Source organism: Saccopteryx leptura, chromosome 6 (assembly GCF_036850995.1).
Source record: "Saccopteryx leptura isolate mSacLep1 chromosome 6, mSacLep1_pri_phased_curated, whole genome shotgun sequence".
Taxonomy (NCBI): Eukaryota; Metazoa; Chordata; class Mammalia; order Chiroptera; family Emballonuridae; genus Saccopteryx; species Saccopteryx leptura.
Genome location: NC_089508.1, coordinates 86,100,034 through 86,109,967, shown reverse-complemented (window position 1 = coordinate 86,109,967; position 9,934 = coordinate 86,100,034).

Genomic DNA, 9,934 nt, shown 5'->3' with positions numbered 1-9,934 from the left:
GCTTGCACCAAAAACCTGAATATGGAGTGTAGAACACAGATAGCAGGTGAATAAGCTCTTATCTCTACAACTTGTTAGTGTGTGTCCTTAAAAGTTATTAACCTCTCTGAATCTCTGTTTCACCATCTTTAAAATGGGAAATATAATCAATAATTCATTTATTTAATGATATTTCATATAATAAACACAAAGAAATCTAAGTCTGTAAAGATGAAACAGTGAGTCCCTTGACTTCAATGCAGTTTTCAGCTCAGAACAACATGCAGAGAAAGAAGTACAATATAATAAGAGAAGATATGTATGGGGTAGGTGTGCGCATGGGGACTATCTAAATATGCCTGGGTAGCTTCAGGTAGAGATGGTCTTTGAGTTGAGGCTTTAATGATCCATTCACCTATCTATGCTTGCTACATGCCATTCCTGTTCTAGGTACTGGAGATGTAGTAGACCAGGAGTCCCCAAACTTTTTACACAGGGGGCCAGTTCACTGTCCCTCAGACCGTTGGAGGGCTGGACTATAAAAAAACTATGAACAAATCCCTATGCACACTGCACATATCTTATTTTAAAGTAAAAAAAAAAACAAAACGGGAACAAATACAATATTTAAAATAAAGAACAAGTAAATTTAAATCAACAAACTGACCAGTATTTCAATGGGAACTATGGGCCTGCTTTTGGCTAATGAGATAGTCAATGTGCTTCTCTCACTGACCACCAATGAAAGAGATGCCCCTTCCGGAAGTGCGGTGGGGGGCCAGATAAATGACTTCAGGGGGCCACATGCGGCCCGTGAACCGTAGTTTGGGGACCCCTGTAGTAGATGAATTGAAAAGTTCAAAGTTCCTGTCTTCATAGATTTTATATTTATAGTTGATATTTTATATATGTATATGGTTACTGAGGGAGACAGACAATAAATTAATTAAAGGAAAATATATAACATATAGTATGTTAACTATTGGTAAGAACTGAGGAGAAAAATAAGCACGGAAAGGGGCTATGAAAAATTTGGGGAGAGGGCTTATTGGCTTTTTAGTAAATAGCCAGGGTGACCTTACTGAGAAGTTCTGTGATTTTTGAGTTGAGACCTCATAGAGATGCGAGAGCCATCCATGCTCCACATTTAGAGCACCTGCTGCTCACCAGGCACTTTGCAAGAAGTTGGCAAAGACCTTAAGTGTCAGGCAAAGTTTTTGGGTTTTTTTGTTTGTCTTCTTTTAATCCAATAGACAATGGGAAATATTTGAAGAATTTTGATCACAAGTATGGCATGCTTGGATTTGTGTCTTAGAAGATCACTCAGAAGTAATCTAGATAATGAATGGAGGAGAAAAATTAGAATAGCTAGGCTTTCTGCTGGGGACTGCCTACTTCTCAAATAATCTGGATGAAAAACCAATTCTGTGGCCTCTAACAGTCTTCATGATAACTGTGAGTTCTCACAGTTTGCTCCTATTGTATATCTGTTCTCCCCTGTTGTTCTTCACCTCTAGGCCATCTTCTTTTTAGCAATAATGCATTGAGTATAGAACTTAGTTTCTTCATCAGTTTCCAGAAAAACATCCATTCACATTAAGATATATGTATGTATGTGTGTGTGTGTGTGGTTTTTTAAAAAGTACTTCACTGAAGATTTAGGAGTCACTAGGGGATAGGGCTTCAACTGAAAGGAGGTAGGGTCTGGGAGCAACTGAGCCATGACCAGCTGCACCCAAAATAGTTGCACTTGAAAGGAATCTACACTTTCATAATCTTTTATGTGTCTTTTGGAATATTTTTAAAAAAGAAAATTTAAAACTGAGCTATAATGCTTGTTAAAGCATCTTCCTGTCCCCAAGTGATTGGCCTAGCAGAGAGCTCACATTTCCTGTTTTTTTTTACCCCACCTCTTACCTTTTCTCTATTCTCTTCCTCCTCCGCTGTGGAGCAAACAGTGTGACCATTCACTTGCCTCTAGCAGGTAAACCACTAAAATCTGCACCACTTGAGTATCAGTTCTACCTCCAAGCAATTATCAAAGAGATTTTCCAACAAAGAAAATAGCTCTCCCTTTCTAAGAGGTTTTTGGTGAATAAAATCCTTTCATCCTATCATATCTTTCCTCAAGAAAAATATGTGCAGCCTCTTGTATATTTTGCTGCACAACTTCTGAGGACAGGGTGGCAGGGGCTGGAGATGTGGAGTGGTGAGTTGGGGTCAGAAAGTGAAACTCAGTACCGCTATATTTTACTTAAGGCAATTGGACCATCTCCAATTCATGGTCTAGGCCCAGTCTTCTTAAGAGTTGCTACAAATTTTCTCTAGAGCTCCATCAAGGATAATGCCTATTGGATTTCTGTGTCTAGTTATGTAGCAGCATCTTAACCCATCCCACTAACTATTTATTTATTTATTTATTGAGTGGTAAGGAGGCAGGGAGGCAGAGAGACAGACTCCCATATGTGCACCAACAGAGATCAACCTGGCAAGCCCCCTACAGGGTTATGCTCTGCCCATCTGAGGCCATTGCTCCAATGTTCAGTAATTGAGCTATTTCCTTGCCTGAAGCAAGGCCATGGAACCATCCTCAGTGCCTGGGACCAACTTGCTCAAACCATTTGAGCCATGGCTGTGGGAGGGGGAGAAAGAAAGAGAGAGAAGGGGGTAGGACGAAGAAGCAGATGATCACTCTTTTCCTGTGTGTCCTGACTGGGAATCAAACCCTATTCTTCCACATGCTGGGCTGATGATCTACCACTGAGCCAAACAGCCAGGGCCTCCCATTGACTCCTTATTTACTGGTTCACCAGGTAGGACTGGGGTTCCAGCATTGCCCAGGTAGCAGGCAGAATTTTCAACATAAGGCTATGACCACATTTGTTCACCCTTAAAGTCAGGACTGACTACTGGACTCTCACTAAATGGCTCTCTGACTACTATAATACCAGGGTCTAGGCCAAGCAAGGAGGGAGGGTGGAGTTGTGGTATTCACCAAACTCTTTTGCCTATGGGGTCAGTAGAGCTTAACACTGTGATCTTTCCTGTTTCTAGATCTTATTTCCTGGCAGACAGGCACATTCCCCCAAAATTGCCCATCCTCAGAATAGGCAGAACAGACTGAGGTATTTCTCTTCTCAGCCCTTACCCTCGAGTGGTGCCGTGAGTTTTAAATCTGTCTCTGGTGGCCACTAGAGTCCAGAGGCAAGTGTGTGAGATATTATTGATCTTTTGTTTAGGGCCTGGCTTCTGTAGTCATGGTTCCTGTTCAAGGCCCAGGGCTTTCTCCGATGTGCTTTCTGACATAAAGTAAGGAAGCCACTTAGGCCTCGTCAGGGGGCTCTGGTAGTTAGAAATCTGAACTTGGGTGTTTGAGCTCTGCACATTCCAAACAGCTGGACTGATGCTTTTACTTATAACCCTGAACAAAGTCTTCCTTTTTCTTCCCTTGAATAAGTTCCTTACTAAAAAGGAGTAGAGGATAACTCAAATTTTCATAGGAAGTTCGCAGCTTCTCCTATAATGCTTTGCTTTAAATTCCTCCAACAGCAACTTGCTCCAACAAGCCTGATTTTTCCAAACTGTTTTCCAACTGCAATGTGGAAATCTTTGTTGCAAAAGCCTATTAGGTTTTTAACACAAATGCAAAGGTCACTTCTCCTACCAGCAGTTACATTGTCAAAAGTATGATTTATTTACCACATTGCTAAGTATTGTTAAGCATTCATGTACTCAGTGTACCCCAAGGGATGCTGTTGCAGCTTTGCTATCATATAAATTCCTAATTCTGGATCTTGCAAACTTTTAATTAATTATTGTCCATATCTTGATGGCCACCCTTCTACTATTTCCAGGAATAGAAAAATACCCCTTTATGTATTACCTGAAAATGTTTATATTTCTTGTGGTATATGGTGTTCACTAAGGCTCCTGATAGGTTGCCCTAAATTTGAATGTACAAGGGACCCTGTCTCAGCAGAAGAAGCAGGCATAATAGGAATCTTTCATCAGCCCTGTAATGAGTTGCACTGTGTCCTTGAGAAAGATATGTTCAGGTTCTAACCTTGGATACTTGTGAAATCACCCTGGATTTAAGATGAGCACTAAATCCAATGACCAATGTCCTTATAAGAAAAGGAGGGGACACAGAGAGACAAACAGAGAAGAAGACTATGCAAAGATGGAGGCAAAGGGGCCCTGGCCAGTTGGCTCAGCGGTAGAGCCTCGGCCTGGCGTGCAGGAGACCCGGGTTCGATTCCGGCCAGGGCACATAGGAGAAGCGCTCATTTGCTTCTCCACGCCCCCCCCTCCTTCCTCTCTCCCTCCTCCCCTCCCGGTGGGCAGCCTCGCCCTTGGTGGGCCTGCCGGGTGGATCCCGGTCGGGCGCATGCAGAAGTCTGTCTGACTGTCTCTCCCCGTTTCCAGCTTCAGAAAAGAAAAAAAAAAAGATGGAGGAAAAGGTTGGAGCCAGAGAATACCTCGGGCCACTAGAAACTGCAAGAGGCAAGAAAAAGTTCCTGCTTAGAGCTGTCAGAGGGAACATGGCCCTACTGACACCTCGATTTTGACTTTTAGCCTCCAGAACATGAAAATAAATTCCTGTTGTTTTAAAGCACGCATTTTGTGCTTCTTTGTTACAGCAGCCCTAGGAAACCAATATAACTCAAAATATTTTTATTTATTATAAGCCCAGATATTTTTATTCCCTTGACAAAACATTTATTGAGTACTAATGAGGAGCCACTGAGCCACTTCATCCGCAGGTGTTGTAAGGTACCAAAAAATACAGAATTAATATTTTGAGAGGCTTGGAGAACATTTTTATTAATTTGGGTTAAGGAGTGCAGAGAAATTGTGAGAATAGTCTCTGTACTGTGTGATTGGCATAACCAGGATGGCTCTTGCCATTGTATTGTAAATGAAAAGGGAAGGAAAGCATGAATTCCCTGACATTCCACCACACCTGTGGGGAAAGGAGTGAATGGCTAGCCTGGTGCAGGAGGGGAAGGGCCAAAATAAACCTTTTCTTATAACTATGAGCCATTTGCGGGCATTTGTCCTCACGGAAACTACCTCTCTTATGTAAATGCATGCGGTTAATACGTCTGACTCTGGACAGAGAGATGGCTGATGAACATTAGAAAATATAGGAAGGCCTTTTAATATGTAAAGAGATATCTTTCTACCATTGTGTTGACTTGTAAATTTTGTTCTCCAAAATGATGTATGGTTTGCAAATTGAACGTGGTCCTATCATGTTAAAGGACATAGGACTATAACCAATAGTGGTAAAGGGCTCCTAATTGCAATTTTTGCTTCTGTACTTTCCACTTACAAAACTATAAAAACTAAGTAAAACAAAGGGCCAGCGCGCTCTCCCTCAGATTTCTGTCGGAGCTGCCGCCGCTTGGCCAAGCTAGACAATAAAGCTTTGATGTGTAAATGACGGACATTGTTCCTGTCCTTCATGCTTTGGGTCCCTCCGAATTTGGCTTAACACTACCATGTTCCAGGCAGAGAAAGAAGATAGTCTAAGTGTTTGCTCTTACACAGGCTACATTTTGATAGTGATGGTGGTGGGAAAGGTAGAAAATAAACAAGTAAATGATAAATAAAATATTTTCTAACGAAGATAAGGATGTTGGGACAGGGTGATGTGAGAGAGAATTGAGGTATATGAGGACTTCTTTAAATTAAGTAGTCAGGGAGGTCTTTGAGGAGATGGCAGATAAACTGAAACCTGAGGAAAAAGAAAGCCAGTGAGGCGAAGCTCGATCAGTGGGAGGAGAGTTGCAGGCAAATGCTGCAGCTAGTACAAATGCCCGCAGACAGGAATGACCACGCGGTGTTGAAGGCAGTGGTGCAAGGATGGCGCTCAAGGTGGAAGTGGGATAAAATGAAATGAGCTCAGAGAATGGTAGGGTCAGATCCTGTGCACCCTTGTAAACCACAGTGAAGAGTCTGGGGTTTATTTTAGATGTAAGTAGAAGCATTTGGAAGGCTTTGAGGAAGAAAATAATCTGATTAAAACTTATAAGTGATATCTTCTGCTGCCATGTTGGAATTAATGGAAGAGGTGTGGAGGATTTGTATGGTGTCAATTTAGCTGAGCCCGAACTGTTTTCCAGAATTTCTCTCTCTGCATGGCTCAGGGTTAGCCAGCTTCACAGGAAGAATTTTGTATTCTATTCGGAAGGCAGAAAGAAAGAGGTATTCTACTGTTTTTGCTCTCGGAAGGTTGGAGCAGTGTACAAGGCACCATTGCACTGTATCCACACTATTGTCATCCCTGGCTCACCTTGCTTTCCCGGAGCGACATCCGGCCCACAGCTCTTTCAACTTCTGCCAACTTTTTCCTTTAGTTTTTCTAAACCCAGAGCCAAGAACATATTTAGATCCATGACTAAGGGCATCACCTTCTCCTGTGCGGCACATACTCTCCTCAAAGTTGGAGGCTCAGAGGTGGTGAGAGACTGACAATGATTTTAACCCATTCTTATATGTTCAAGTTTATCCTCACAGATTCCAGTTGATCCCCGCATTCCCCTCTTCACAGTCACCATCCCCTGCAATTGCCAGCCCCAGGTTCCTGCTCCACGTATACTGTTTAATCAGCTCCCAAAGTTGTGTAAGGTCAAAGCTGTATAATAAACTCATGTACACACACACACACACACAAATTTATTTATATATTTATATATGTATATGTAAGTATATTTATATAAATATTTATGTATTTTAATATATTTATATAAATATATTTTATATTTGATGTGTAATATTTTATATATTTAAATATTATATATTAAATATGTATATTTTATGTCTTCTATGTATTTGTCTTTTCAGCATGTGTATATATGTATGTGTGTGTGTATCTATATCTCTGTTTTTGTGGTTCCACATCTCTGATTAAATACCACTGAAGCAACGAGCCAAAGTAAAAGCAGTACATGTATTAGGAGGCCATTACCATTTAATCTGGAACCAGAGATCCAAAGGTGTCATAAAAATGTTAAGAAGTGTAGCAACGAGGCCCTGGCTGGTTGGCTCAGTGGTAGAGCGTCGGCCTGGCCTGCGGGGGACCCGGGGTTAGATTCCCGGCCAGGGCACATAGGAGAAGCGCCCATTTGCTTCTCCACCCCCCACCCCCTCCTTCCTCTCTGTCTCTCTCTTCCCCTCCCGCAGCCAAGGCTCCACTGGAGCAAAGATGGCCCGGGCACTGGGGATGGCTCCTTGGCCTCTGCCCCAGGTGCTAGAGTGGCTCTGGTCGCGGCAGAGCGACGCCCCGGAGGGGCAGAGCATCGCCCCTGGTGGGCGTGCGGGGTGGATCCCGGTCAGGCGCATGCGGGAGTCTGTCTGACTGTCTCTCCCTGTTTCCAGCTTCAGAAAAATACAAAAAAAAAAGAAGTGTAGCAACATAAAAAATGTTTTGAAGGTTGTATTAGTTAAGGGCTTCCCAGAGTTTAGAACCAGTAGGATGTAGATATCTAGAGAGAAAATGAGAGATTTATTATAAGGAACTGGTTCATAATAATGGAAGCTGAGAAACTCCAAGATCTGCGGTTGGCAAGCTGGAGACTCAATAGAGCCTTTGGTATAGTTCTAGTCTGAAAGCTGTCAGGCTCCAGACCCAAGAACACTGATGTTTCAGTTTGAGTCTGAAGGCAGAAAAAACTCAAGTCTCAGAGCAGAAAGAGTTTCTTTTTACTCTTGGAAGGGTTAGCATTTCTGTTTTATTCAGGACCTCAACTGATTAGACGAGGCCCACCACATCAGGGAGAAAAAATCCAGAAATACCCTCACAAACACATCTGGAATAATGTTTGACTACGTATCTGGGTGCCAGTCAAGTTGACACATAAAATTAACTACCACAGAAGTAAAATTTACAAAATGTATATTGGATGCCTGTCAGCTGTGTGTGCAGTTGCACTGGGCCTCTCACACGTCTAAGGACTCCACAGTCGGTTTAATGCTCTGCTACTGCTACCTTGAAGTTTTGATGATAATTTTAAAAGAAGGAGCCCAGCATTTTTGTTTTCTCTGGGTCCCACAAATTCTGTAGTTGCTGCTGCTTGGATGTGAGGAGTGAGGGAAAAAGGGGCTTAAATATTACAGTACTTAGGTTTTTGGCTTAAACAACTGGGTGGATGGCAGTGCATTTTGAGGTGAAATTTAGGAGAGAAGTAAAGAATCTAGATTTGAACACATTAACTTAGAGCTTCCTAAACATGGTGGTAAGGTATTTGTGATTACCTCCCATCATTCTTTTCCCTCTCCCTGTTTGCTAGTTAGATTCTGTTTCCCAGCTTTGTGGTTAGGGTCTGACTGGCTCTAGCTCAAGCCATGTCCTGGCATGGCAGGCCCTGCCTTATATGGGCAAAAGAATCAACTAAGCAAGCAGAGTAGTGCTCTTTGCAATTCCCTTTAACACTGGGTTAAGGAATAAGGTGAAGGCTGCCTGTTTGAGGAAAGGCAAAGGTTTCAAAAATCAAGCCTAAAGGTTTTTCAATCCCGGACCATGAGTATTTGGGAAGAAATCACTTATTTCCACCAATATCTGTCCTTCCCATTTTCCTATGTAAGAGACTTTCATTTTGTAGCTGATATATCACTTCCTGGTATAGAGACTACATTTCCAAACCTTTTGTGCAGCTGAGTACAGCCATGTGATTATATTATGTTTTAATGAACTATAAGAGGATATGGTATATGCAATTTGCTGGGCATGTCCTTCAAGAGAGGGAGGCATACCATTATTCCTCCATCCTCCTGCCAGACACCTGAAATTTTAATGCATCAACAGAAATCCCGGTAGTTAGCAACAGAAAAGAATCCTGGTCCTTTGACGTCATGAAGCCGTGTCAGTTCTGATCTGCCAACCTCTGGTCTTTTACAAGAGAGCAAAATACTATCTTACTTCAGATCAGACTATTATTGACTACTATTTTGGACTTTTGTCACATATAACCAATGGCAACTCTAAATAATACAATATCTATATATTGTAATTAAATTCTTTTCTCTAAAAGGTGTCTAAATGATTATCTGCTTGGTACAAACAAGAGTTGAATTAGGACAATTTTTTTTTTCTTATTTGGGCTTGCATAATATAGTCTACATACACAGCAGAAACCTTAACCCACATTTTGCTTTGTCTTTTAAGTCCTAAAAGAAATATAGAAACTTTACTAGGATCCATTACTAAGGGCGCCACTGTTTTCTCTAGGGAAGCGACAATTTATCCACATTTTCCTGGCACCAGCTCACATTTCATAAACCCGAGTTTAAAATTAACCCAAATCATTAACCAACACAGCAAAATTCTTTTTAAATTACATAATAAAAGCTGCCTTCTGAGACACTGAAAAAAAGTGAGTTTACATGTAATCTCAGATAAGGTGACCAAATATCCAAAATTAGCTAAGACAGTCCCAACTCCCAATTGCTGACTGCTCTGGTTTCTGTCTCGGCACACCTCCTGTGGTTCGAGCCAGATGTCATCCAACTTGAGGAAAGGAATTCCTGCCCCGGCCCAGGAAAGCCCTGAAATCACTGAAAATGGGGAGTGTTGTAGACCATAAATGGCAAAAAGCCATTTTAGATTCGAGGCTTAGCAAAAGGCTAAGTTCTCCCCCGCCTTCACCTCCATATTAGCTATGATGCTGAGTATTTGCACCCACTCTACTTGCTTCCTTGGGTTGCTGGAAGCAATATACAGACGCTTCCTCTGACTCTTTGTTTCAGATGTTAGTAGATTTCACTAATGTATCCTGTTTTTGCCTTGGGAGAGTTCCTGTCTTAGCCTTGGATGTGTAACTTTGCATTCAGGTCCTTGATTTGCATATGGCTATATAATAAAGCAACGGGGGGGGGGGGGGGGGGGGGCTATAGGGCACTCAGATACTGCCAGGCAGTTTGAAGAGTCCTCCGGTTCCCATCCTTTTTATTT